Genomic DNA, 12,826 nt, shown 5'->3' on the forward strand with positions numbered 1-12,826 from the left:
AATTAATTTTGCTGTGTATGATAAGAGTACCATCATTTGCTTTTCAAGAGCAACTAACATTCAACATACGATCATCTAAATAGATGCAGAAAAACTATTTGACTAAATACAATATCCATTTATAATTTAAAAATAACTCAACAATGTGGGTATAGAGGAAACATACCTCAACATATAAAGGCCATATATGATATACCTACAGCAAACATTATCCTCAGTGATGAAAAGTTAAAAAGCTTTCCCTCTCAGATAAGAAATAAGACAAGGATGCCCACTCATACCACTTCTATTCAACATAGAACTGAAAGTCCAAGCTTATCAGTCAGGCAAGAAAAACAAATAAAAGGCATCCAAATTAGAAAGAAAGTAGTAAAATTTCACTATTTGCAGATTGCGTGATACTATACATAGAAAATCCTAAAGAATCCATCACAATAACTATTAGAACTAATAAATGAATTTGGTGAATTTACAAAATTAATACACAGAACTATATTACATTTACATACACTAATAATGAACTATCAGAAAGAGAAATTAATAAATCAATCTGATTTACAATTGCATCAAAAAGAATAAAATACCTAGGAATAAATCTAACCAAGGAGGTAAAAGACCTATACTCTGAAAATTATATGACATTGATGAAAGAAATTGAGAACAACATAAATAAATGGAAAGATGTACCATGTTCATGAATATTGTTAAAATGTCCATACCACCCAAAACAACCTACAAATTCAATCCTTATCAAAATACCCATGGCATTTTTCACAGAAACAGAATAAATAATTCTAAAATTTGTATGAAACCACAAAAGACCCTGAATAGGCAAAGCAATCTAGAGAAAGAACAAAGCTGAGGGTATCACATTTCCTGATTTAAAACTATACTACAAAGCTATAGTAATTCAAACAGAATGGAACTGGCACAGACACACAGATTAATGGAACAGAACAGAAAGCTCATAAACAAACCCACATTTATACCGCCAATTAACCTATGGCAATGAAGACAAGAATATAAATTAGAGAAAAACAGTATCATCAATAAATGGTGTAGGGAAAACTGGACAAATACTTGCAAAAGAATGAAGCGAGACCACTTTCTTATGACATGTACACAAGAAACTCAAAATATATTGAAGACTTAAAACTAAGATCCGAAATCATTAAACTTCTAGAAAAACCCATATAGGCAATACACTCTTTGGCATCAATTTTAGCAATAATTTTTGGATATCTGTCCTACAAGGACAACACAAGTAAAATAAACAACTGGACTACGTCAAACTGAAAACCTTTAATACAGCAAAGGAAACCATTAACAAAATCAAAAGGCAACTGAGTGAATAAAAGAAGATATTTTCAAACAGTAAGTCTAATAAGTTAATATTCAAAATACGTATAGAACTCTCACAACTCAGTATTAATCAAAACCAAACAACCCTATTAAAATGTGAGCAGAGGATCTGAATATAAATTTCTCTTAAAAATTGTACAGAGAGTCAATAGGCACATGAAAAAATGCTAATCATCACTAACGATCAGAGAAATGCAACTCAAAACCACATGAGCCATCACCTTACACCTTTTAGAATGGATATTAACCAAAAGACAAGAAATAATGTATTAGCAAGGATGCGGAAAAAGGGAACCTTTCTGCACTGCTGTTGGGAATGTAAGTTTATCAACCCTTATGAGAAGCAGTATTAAGATTTAATAAATTGTAATAATTTAATAATAAATTTTAAAAGCTAAGAACAGAACTATCATAAGTTCAGCTCAGTTAAGTCACTCAGTTGTGTCTGATTCTTTGCGACCTCAGGAATTGCAGTACACCAAGCCTTCCTGTCTGTCAACAACTCCCGGAGTACGCTCAAACTCAAGTCCATCGAGTCAGTGATGCCATCCAGCCATCTCATCCTCTGTCGTCCCCTTCTCCTCCTGCCCTCAGTCCCTCCCGGCATCAGTCTTTTCCAATGAGTCAACTTTTCACATGAGGTGGCCAAAGTACTGGAGTTTCAGCTTTAGCATGGTTCCTTCCAAAGCACTCCCAGGACTGAATTCCTTTAGAATGGACTGGTTGGATCTCCTTGCAGTCCAAGGGACTCTCAAAAGTCTTCCCCAACACCACAGTTCAAAAACATCAATTCTTCAGCACTCAGCTTTCTTCACAGTCCAACTCTCACATTCATACATGACAGCTGGAGAAACCATAGCCTTGACTAGACGGACCTTAGTCGGCAAAGTAATGTCTCTGCTTTTCAATATGCTATCTAGGTTGGTCATAACTTTCCTTCCAAGGAGTAAGTGTCTTTTAATTTCATGGCTGCAGTCACCATCTGCAGTGATTTTGGAGCCCAGAAAAATAAAGTCTGACACTGTTTCCACTCTTTCCCCATCTATTTGCCATGAACTGATGGGATAAGATGCCATGATGTTCGTTTTCTGAATGTTGAGCTTTAAGCCAACTTTTTCGCTCTCCTCTTTCACTTTCATCAAGAGGCTTTTTAGCTCCTCTTCACTTTCTGCCATAAGAGTGGTATCATCTGCATATCTGAGGTTATTGATATTTCCCGGCAATCTTGATTCCAGCTTGTGCTTCTTCCAGCCCAGTGTTTCTCATGATGTACTCTGCATATAAGTTAAATAAGCAGGGTGACAATATACAGCCTTGACATACTCCTTTTCCTATTTGGAACCAGTCTGTTGTTCCATGTCCAGTTCTAACTGTTGCTTCCTGACCTGCATATAAGTTTCTCAAGAGGCAGGTCAGGTGATCAGGTATTCCCATCTCTTTCAGAATTTTCCACAGTTTATTTGTGATCCACACAGTCAAAGGCTTTGGCATAGTCAATAAAGCAAAAATAGATGTTTATCTGGAACTCTCTTGCTTTTTCAATGATCCAGCGGATGTTGGCAATTTGATCTCTGGTTCCTCTGCCTTTTCTATAACCAGCTTGAACATCTGGAAGTTCATGGTTCATGTATTGCTGAAGCCTGGCTTGGAGAATTTTGAGCAATACTTTACTAGTGTGTGAGATTAGTGCAATTGTGCAGTGATTTGAGCATTCTTTGGCATTGCCTTTCTTTGGGATTGGAATGAAAACTGACCTTTTCCAGTCCTGTGGCCACTGCTGAGTTTTCCATATTTGCTGGCATACCGAGTGCAGCACTTTCACAGCATCATCTTTCAGGATTTGAAACAGCTCAACTGGAATTCCATCACCTCCACTAGCTTTGTTCATAGTGATGCTTTCTAAGGTCTATTTGACTTTGCATTCCAGGATGTCTGGCTCTAGATTAGTGATCACACCATCATGATTATCTTGGTCATGAAGATATTTTTGTAAGGTTCTTCCATGTATTCTTGCCACCTCTTCTTAATATCTTCTGCTTCTGTTGGGTCCATATCATTTCTCTCCTTTATCGAGCCCATCTTTGCATGAAGTATTACCTTGGTATCTCTAATTTTCTTGAAGAGATCTCTAGTCTTTCCCATTCTGTTGTTTTTCTCTATTTCTTTGCATTGATCTCTGAGGAAGGCTTTCTTATCTCTTCTTGCTATTCATTGGAACTCTGCATTCAGATGCTTATATCTTCCATTTCTCCTTTGCTTTTTGCTTCTCTTCTTTTCACAGCTATTTGTAAGGCCTCTCCAGACAGCCATTTTGCTTTTTTGCATTTCTTTTCCATGGGGATGGTCTTGATCCCTGTCTCCTGTACAATGTCACAAACCTCATTCCATAGTTCATCAGGCACTCTATCTATCAGATCTAGGCCCTTAAATCTATTTCTCACTTTCACTGTATAATCATAAGGGATTTGATTTAGGTCATACCTGAGTGGTCTAGTGGTTTTCCCTACTTTCTTCAATTTGAGTCTGAATTTGGCAATAAGGAGTTCATGATCTGAGCCACAATGAGCTCCCAGTCTTGTTTTTGCTGACTGTATAGAGCTTCTCCATCTTTGGCTGCAAAGAATATAATCAATCTGATCTTGGTGTTGACCATCTGATGATGTCCATGTGTAGAGTCTTCTCTTGTGTTGTTGGAAGAGGGTGTTTGCTATCATATAATCCAGCAATTCTACTTCAATGTATTTATTCAAAGAAAATGAAAGCACTTTCAAAAGTACATGCAAACCTCAATATTTATTACACCACAATTTATAATAGCCAAGATTGGAGACAACCTAAATATTCCTCAATAGACGAATGGATAAAATAATAAACACTTACCTACATATACACAATGGGATATTACTTGGTCATAATAAAGAATGAAGTCTTGCTGTTTGCAGCAACTTGGATAGACCCAGAGTGTACTATGCTAAGTGAAATAAGTTAGGCAAATACTGTATGATTTCACTTATATAATGAAATATAAAACACAGAACAAATCGATGTAAAAGAGAAACAGACACATAGAGGAAACAAAATGGTGGTTTCCAGAGGCGGGAGTGAACGTCAGCAAAATAGTGGAACAGAATGAAGTACAAAGTTCCAGTTATAAAATAAACAAATAACAGGGATGTAATGTATAGCATCGGGAATGTAGTTAATAATATTGTAATAAATTTGCATGGTGAGAGATGGTGATTAAACTTATTGTGGTGATGATTTCATAATGTATATAAATATTGAATACCATGTTGTACCTGAAACTAATATAATATTGTAAGCCAATTATAATTTGACTAAAAAAAAGGAACATCTAACACTGATTGCATTGATTGAGCACAGTCAATATTTATGAGCACTGGGCAAAGTCCTCACATGAACATACATAGGACTAGCAATTGCCTTTGAGGGTTGACACAATTAAAAAATGTCAATGCATGAGGATGGATGGGTTTTCCTTGCAAGGGCCATTAAGTTGGCTCTCTCTTATGTCTGGCCTGAAGCATGTAAGTGATTCTGAATGACTTTATTAAAGAGTGAATTAAAGGTCAGAAGTGAATTTTCCTTAGTCCTTAATTTCCTGTATGTGTGCCAAGGGCAGAAAGGGGAGAGGGCATTGTGGGAGGTACAATGTGTTAAATCCCAGATGAGCATCCTGGGTCACTAGGACAGCTGTACCACAGGCCTGGTTAGCCAGGTCTGGAGGCTGAAACTTTGGAAAAATGATTCCACATCCCTGTGGTGGAATGTTTCACACTGTCAAGGATGATAGTTGAAGGGGTGATTAAAAAGGGGGAAAAAATCAGGGCTTATCATTTAAGCATATGAGGTGTAAGAGTGAGAAACAGATGCTCAGCTTTCACTACACCTAGGCAATTGAGGACACACAAAGTATCCGATGTCATTTTCCACTTTTTGGTTTGATTCTATTATTATATATCTTTGAAACAGTCCCCTGCCCCTGGGCTTTCCTTGTGCTAAATTACCACAAGGAGTCAAGCTGATCTGGAGTTGAACAAAGGCTCTGTCACTGGTTTTCTGGTTGCCTCTCTGAGCCTCGCTTTCTTCATTTTAAAGTCAGAACATCAGACTCAGCCTCTAGGATGGTATAAGAACTTTGTGGTGATGCACACAGAAGCACTTTAATAAAGCCTTGTGCATTCAGGAATACCACAAACACTCCCCTCCCTCCTCTGGGTCACATGGCATTTTATGGAGCAAGGTGGTGGAATGGGACAAATACATGAGTGGGGTAAGATATGTGGAATGTGTATCTTGTATCTACTATTTACTACCCGTGAGACTTTGCAGACAGTGTTCCCCTTTAAAGTTCACCATTTTTTAATCTTTAAAAGAAACATGCCACTATTGTCTCTTCTACTTCACAGCATTGCTAAAAGGATCAAATCAATCAACAAATTTTAAAATGCTTTGTAAATGGACGTGTGTCAAATATTAATATATGTGTGTGCATATATATATACACACATGTATACATAGCTATATGTCTATCAAACTGTACATTATCTAAAAGGCATACAAAAAAGTACAAACATTAAAAAAATATTGGTCTTCATGATGTTGGATTTGGCAATGAATTCTAAGATATGATATCAAAAGCATGAGTAACAAGAGATAATAAAAAAACTGGACAATTTCAAAGTTAAAAACCATTTGTATATCAAAGGATATTATCAAGAAAGTGAATAAGCAAACCACAGAATGGGAAAAATATTTGCAAATCACGTATCTGATAAGAGTCAAGCAGTCACAATATTTAAAAATTCCCATGATTTAAACTATAGAGATTAAAAAAAATAAGGGGGCTAAAGACTTGAATACACATTTTATCAAAGAAGATACACAAATGGCCAACAAGCACATGAAAAGATGCTCAACATTATTAGTCAGTAGAAAAATGCAAATTAAAACCACAATAAAGTATCATTTCACACCCACTAGAATGGTGATTTTTTTTTAATGTAACAATGGAAGATAACAACTGTTGGGGAAAATGCGGACAACTCAGAACACTTGTATATTGCTATTGGGAATGTAAAATGGTTAAGCTTCTGTGGAAAACAGTTTAGTATACCCTCAAACAGTTAAGCAGTGGCACCCCACTCCAGTACTCTTGCCTGGAAAATCCCGTGGTCAGAGGAGCCTGATGGGCTGCAGTCCATGGGGTCACTGAGAGTCGGACACAACTGAGCAGCTTCACTTTCACTTTTCACTTTCATGCATTGGAGAAGGAAATGGCAACCCACTCCAGTGTTCTTGCCTTGAGAATCCCAGGGACGGGGAAGCCTGGTGGGCTGCCGTCTCTGGGGTTGCACAGAGTCAGACACAACTGAAGCGACTTAGCAGCAGCAGCAGCAGCAGCAAACAGTTAAACGTAAAATTACCATAAAAGAATTACCATATCCAAAAGAATTAAAAACAGATACACAAGCAAGTACCTGTACACATATGCTCATAGCAGTATTACCCACAGGAGCCAAAAGATGGAAACAGTTCAAACATCCATCAATAGATTAAAGGATAAACCAATTGTAGTACATAGATTCAACAGACTGGAAAATCTTAAAGAGAGGGGAATAACAGACCACCTTCCTTGCCTCCTGAGAAATCTGTATGCAAGTCAAGAAGCAACAGTTAGAAGTGGACATGGAACAACAGACTGGTTCCAAATTGGGAAAGGAGTATGTCAAGGCTGTATATTGTCACCCTGTTTATTTAACTTATATGCAAAGTACATCATGAGAAATGCTGGGCTGGATGAAGCAAAAGCTGGAATCAAGATTGCCAAGAGAAAAAAAAAAAAAAGATTGCCAAGAGAAATATCCATAACCTCAAATATGCAGATGACGCCATCCTTATGGCAGAAAATGGAGAACTAAAGAGCCTCTTGATGAAAGTGAAAGAGGAGAGTGAAAAAATTGGCTTAAAGCTCAACATTCAGAAAACTAAGGTCATATCTGATCCCATCACTTCATGGCAAATAGACGGGGAAACAATGGAAATAGTGAGAGACATTATTTTGGGGGGCTCCAAAATCACTTCACATGGTGACTGCAGCCATGAAATTAAATGACACTTGCTCCTTGGAAGAAAAGCTATGATCAACCTAGAGAGCATATTAAAAAGCAGAGACATTATTTTGCCAACAAAGGTCTGTCTAGTCAAGGCTATGGTTTTTCCAGTACTCATGTATAGATGTGAGAGTTGGACTATAAAGAAAGCAGAGCACTGAAGGATTGATGCTTTTGAACTGTGGTGTTGGAGAAGACTCTTGAGAGTCTCTTGAACTGCAAGGAGATCCAACCAGTGAATTCTAAAGGAAATAATTCCTGAATATTCATTGGAAGGACTCATTCTGAAGCTGAAACTCCAATACTTTGGCCACCTGATGTGAAGACTGACTCATTGGAAAAGACCCTGATGCTGGGAAAGATTGAAGACAGGAGGAGAAGGGGATGACAGAGGATGAGATGGTTGGATGGCATCACTGACTCGATGGACATGAGTTTTAGTAAGCTCTGGGAGTTGATGAAGGACAGGGAAGCCTGGCATGCTGCAATCCATGGGATCACAGAGTCAGACACGACTGAGCAACTGGACTGAACTGAACTGAGATGCAGATAGAATGTTATTCAGCTATGAAAGAAAAGAGATATTGATATACGCTATGACATGAATGAAACTTGAAAACACCATGCTATGTGAAAAAAAAAATCTAAAACATTACGTATTGTATTATTCCACTCATGAGAAATACCCAGAATAAATACATTTATATAGAGAGGATGAAGCTTGGTGGCTGCTTGGGGTTGAGGAGGGGACAGGGAAGGGTGAATGGGGAAAACCACTTAAGGTGTAAGAGGTTTTACTTGGAGTGACGGAATGTTTTGGAAATAGATAAAGGTGGTTATTCTCAACGTTGTGACTATACTAAATGCCACTAAATTGTTCACCTTAAAATGGTTAATTCTAGGGACTTCCCTGGCAGTCCAGCGGTTAAGTTTCTGTGCTTCCGCTGCAGGGGGCACGGGTGTGATCCCTAGTCAGGGAACTAAGGGGCTTCCCCAGTGGCTCAGGGGTAAAGAGTCTGCCTGCAATGCAGGAGATGAGGTAAGATTTCTGGGTAAGGAAGATCCCCTGAAGAAAGGCATGGCAACCAGTATTCTTGCCTGGAGGATCCCAAGGACACAGAAGCCTGGAGGGCTATGGTACATTGGGTCACAAAATCAGACAGGACTGTAGTGACTGAGGACACATGCAGGGAACTAAGATCTTGCACGCCACATGGAAAGGCCAAAAACTGGAAAAATAATATAAAAAGCTTCTGTTTCTTAAAAAAATGGTTAATTCTATTGTGTGAATTTCATCTGAATAAATTATTTTTCAATAGATTGACTGCTTCCATAGTGTTCAAAGAAGGTCCTTCAAAGGACTATTCTACATCTAAATATTTTGAGTTTTTTTTAAAGAAATTAAAGTAGTTATTTCATAAATGTTTTTCATAAACCAATAAGTACATCAATAAATCAACTAATAATATCTTGGAAAAAAGTCTATTGTAAGAAATACAGAGAAGACTCCAAATAAATTTTTAAACAGCATAACAGAATCATTGCCAATGATATCACTGTTTTGTGTCAAACCATTACCAAGTGAAAGTGAAAAAAAAATTAAAATTATCCATAAATTTGCCAAAATAGTATGTAATACTATGACATAATGGTAAGTTTTTCCAAAGTATGTTACTTGTTTATATTATTTTTTGGTAATTCCTGTCCTGTCTCTACTGAAGAATGTTCTTTCTTCAAATTAAAACTAGCCAAAAACTATTTAAAGAACACTAAGTGACAACATTTATCTCAGCTCTGAAGCTCAGTCAGCTGAAAAAATAAAGTTGAAAAAAGTACAATTAATTTTGTTATTGCTAAATCACAATGAAGCCCATTCTAAGTTTGTTGATGATTCTGAAGTGTGCTTATATTGACAGGATATTTTCTTTTCTATTATGTGTTTTAAAGTTTCAAAGTTTATTTATGTGAAAATATTTCTCTGTTGCAAAGACTACCTGATCATTAATGAAAGTTGGTCTGTGTGTGTTTATATATCACTCTGAATCTAACCTGTTAAACAAAAACTACTCCAAGTATCTAAAATAGAAGGAATCTAATATAAGGAATTGGTTACACAGAAGATAAAAAGAGTGAGAAGCTACATGGATGACCAGGGCACTCCACATGTTAGTTGCTACCATCTATAAACTGGAAGGACAAAGCAAGGTGTCCAAGAGCCAAGGTCAGTTGACTAAAGTTGGAATCATCATGAGCTGGGGGTCATGGAAGAGATAAAGCCACAGTCTGCGAGAAAAGGCATACACTGAGAAGGGGAACACTCTGGCTTTTCCTTTCTCCCCACTCTCCAATCTCTCACCAGTACATCTCATTGGGGAAACCCAGGCAGAAGTTAGGTGATTGGCATAGGAGCCTGGGAAACAGACCTCAGGGCCAGCCCCCCTGCAACATAAGTACAAGCAGGGAAGGATGAGGAATGCATCTTAAGGCAAGATGGTCAAGGACCAACACAGAGGGCAAAACTAATGAGCGTGTGATGGGTGCAATAGCACACAAACTGCTAAGTCACTTCAGTCGTGTTCAACTCTGTGCGACCCCATAGACGGCAGCCCACAAGGCTCCCCCATCCCTAGGATTCTCCAGGCAAGAGCACTGGAGTGGGTTGCCATTTCCTTCTCCAGTGCAGGAAAGTGAAAAGTGAAAGTGAAGTCGCTCAGTCGTGTCTGACTCTTAGCCACCCCATGGACTGCAGCCTACCAGGCTTCTCCATCCATGGGATTTTCCAGGCAAGAGTACTGGAGTGGGGTGCCACTGCCTTCTCCGAGCACACAAACTAGAGACACACAATCATAGACATTGAGTTTCTGACCTCAAGGACCTCACCATCTTCTTAGGAAACAGATTCTGTGATCATTACTTATTGGTATAGAGTTCAATCCTGGGTATAAAAACAGCATAGATAATAATTAAAACATTCTATTCCATGTATAATGAAATAGCACATTACATAGCATTTTCACACACATTATTTCCATTCTTGAGATGATTAAAACTTAAGGAGTTGCCATGATCCTGAACCCACCATGAGCTTTGATTTCTCTCTTCATCAAATCCCCTCATTCACATCATCATGAAGTCTTAACTGTTTTTCTCTTTATTTCTTGAATTCGTCCACTTCTTTCCACCTGAATGGAATCCTTTACCCTGAGTCTGATTAACCTCTCACCTGGACTACTATCATTAGCTACAGATAATTTCCTTGAGTCCACTCTCCAGTTTGTTTCTCACACAGCAATAGTGACATCTCTTAAAAAGCACAAATATAGTAATGCTACTTCTTTACTAAAACCCCTTCAAATTCTTCCTGTTGCTCTTGAGTTACAGACCAAAACCCTAATGTAGTGTAAATTGACTTGTAAATCTGACCTCTCCTCAACATTTTATCACCTCATGCCCCTTCCCTAAGCTCCAAACTCACTAATCTGATACATCAGTTTTTCCCAAATGCAAGCCCCCTTTAACTCCAGGGCCTTTGCATATGCTAGTCCTTCTGCCTTCCTTCTGCCTGGAATGTAATCTTCATCTCCCACCCCAGGCCTCATCCCATAATCCAAGTTGTTATGAAACAATAAATTGCTTTTTTATTTCTGGAAAGGATGATTTATTCATTCATTCAATAAATATTGATAACTCCTCTCACATACAAATTCTCTGCCTGTGTGGTAATTCATCTCCCTGCCTCTAAAATCTGCCCCATCTAGTCTTTCCTATAGAAACTAACTGCCTTCTTAATATTAACAATAACAGCAACAATAAAGGCCAAAGAAGAAATGCTACTCTTTAGAATTTTAAAGCCTTTGTGTCAGCCTGGACCATGGGAAGAACTGAGTCATCAGATCCATATATTCAAGTTGGCAACAAGCACTTTCTTAGAGATGTGGCTTTTGAAATCCTGCACATGGAAACAAGAAAACTTGAAATCCTTTGGCCCACGATATTATTATAAGGCCTCACGCTAATAATGAGCAGTGTTTTTCCTATTTTCTCACTGAAAGATTTCAAGAGTCCTCCTTACCTGGGGCTCTAGTTGGCCTTCCAGCTATAACAGCCACACTAGAATTCTACAAGAATTACTACTGCAACAAAGAGAATCCCACTCAGCGTGGAAGGATGAGTTTTAGCACTGACCATCAGGGCTTTGGTGTAGAAGGATGAGTGCCCGCACCCCCTGTTCCAGCTCCCTGAGAAGAGGAAGTATGGGCTGGTGTTCTCCAGGCCGCCTTCTACCAGCAGGGCTGGTCTTCCTGTGCCAGTGGGGGAAGAGGCAGGGGCCCCTTTCACGCTCAAGTGAGAGAATAGACTATAAAAGAACAAAGAAGCCCCTTTGTGTCTATTCACACAATGGAAAGAAGCCTGGCTTTGTAATCACACAAAAAGTAAAAATTGAAGATGTTAGTTCCTCTGTCCTGCCCAAGTATTTGTGACCCCAGGTACTGTAGCCCACCAGGCTCCTCTGTCTTTGGAATTTCTCCAGGCAAGAATACTGGAGTGAGTATTCATTACCTTCTCCAGGGGATCTTCCTGACCCAGGGATCGAACCTGCATCTCCTGCATTGCAGGCAAATTCTTCACCATCTGAGCCACCAGGAAAGCCTCAGGGAAGCCCAAACTAGGGCTCAAATTCACACAGACCAAGGCTCAAATTCAAAGTCTGCCACTTGCTAGCTGTGTTATCTCCTAAAGCTGCACTGTCCCATGAAGTACCAACCAGTTCCTGGGCACTATTTAAATACAAAGTAACTAAGATGACATAAAACTTAATATTTAGTTTCTTAGTTGCACTAGCTACATGTCAAATTACCAGTAGTCTAGTTGCTACCATACTGGAAAGCCCAGATGAAATATATTCATTAATGGAAAATTCTACTGTTAATGGATCATTAATGGATCATTCTACAGCAATGATCTAGAAAAAGTAAGTCAATCTCTCTCTCTCTCCCTCTCTTTGGTCCTCCATCTCCTCACCTCAAATGAGACCACACGTGAGACCATCTGTACAAAGTGCAGGACTTGGCACAGAGGGGTTCTCAATGTGTTGTATGTTCTCTCCCTTCTGTTCTTCAAGGTCTATGTGTTACTTGGAGGAAAGGATTGTACTTCATCACTTTTGTATCCCCAGTGCCTTCCTAGCACAATAGACAGCTCAGAGGAGGTGCTCAATATTATTATTTATGTATGTGGCAGCCTGGATGGGAGGAGAGTTTGGGGCAGAATGGATGCATGTGTATGTATGACTAAGTCTCTCTGCTATACACCTGAAACTATCCCAACAT

Source organism: Capra hircus, chromosome 3 (assembly GCF_001704415.2).
Source record: "Capra hircus breed San Clemente chromosome 3, ASM170441v1, whole genome shotgun sequence".
NCBI classification, from domain to species: domain Eukaryota; kingdom Metazoa; phylum Chordata; class Mammalia; order Artiodactyla; family Bovidae; genus Capra; species Capra hircus.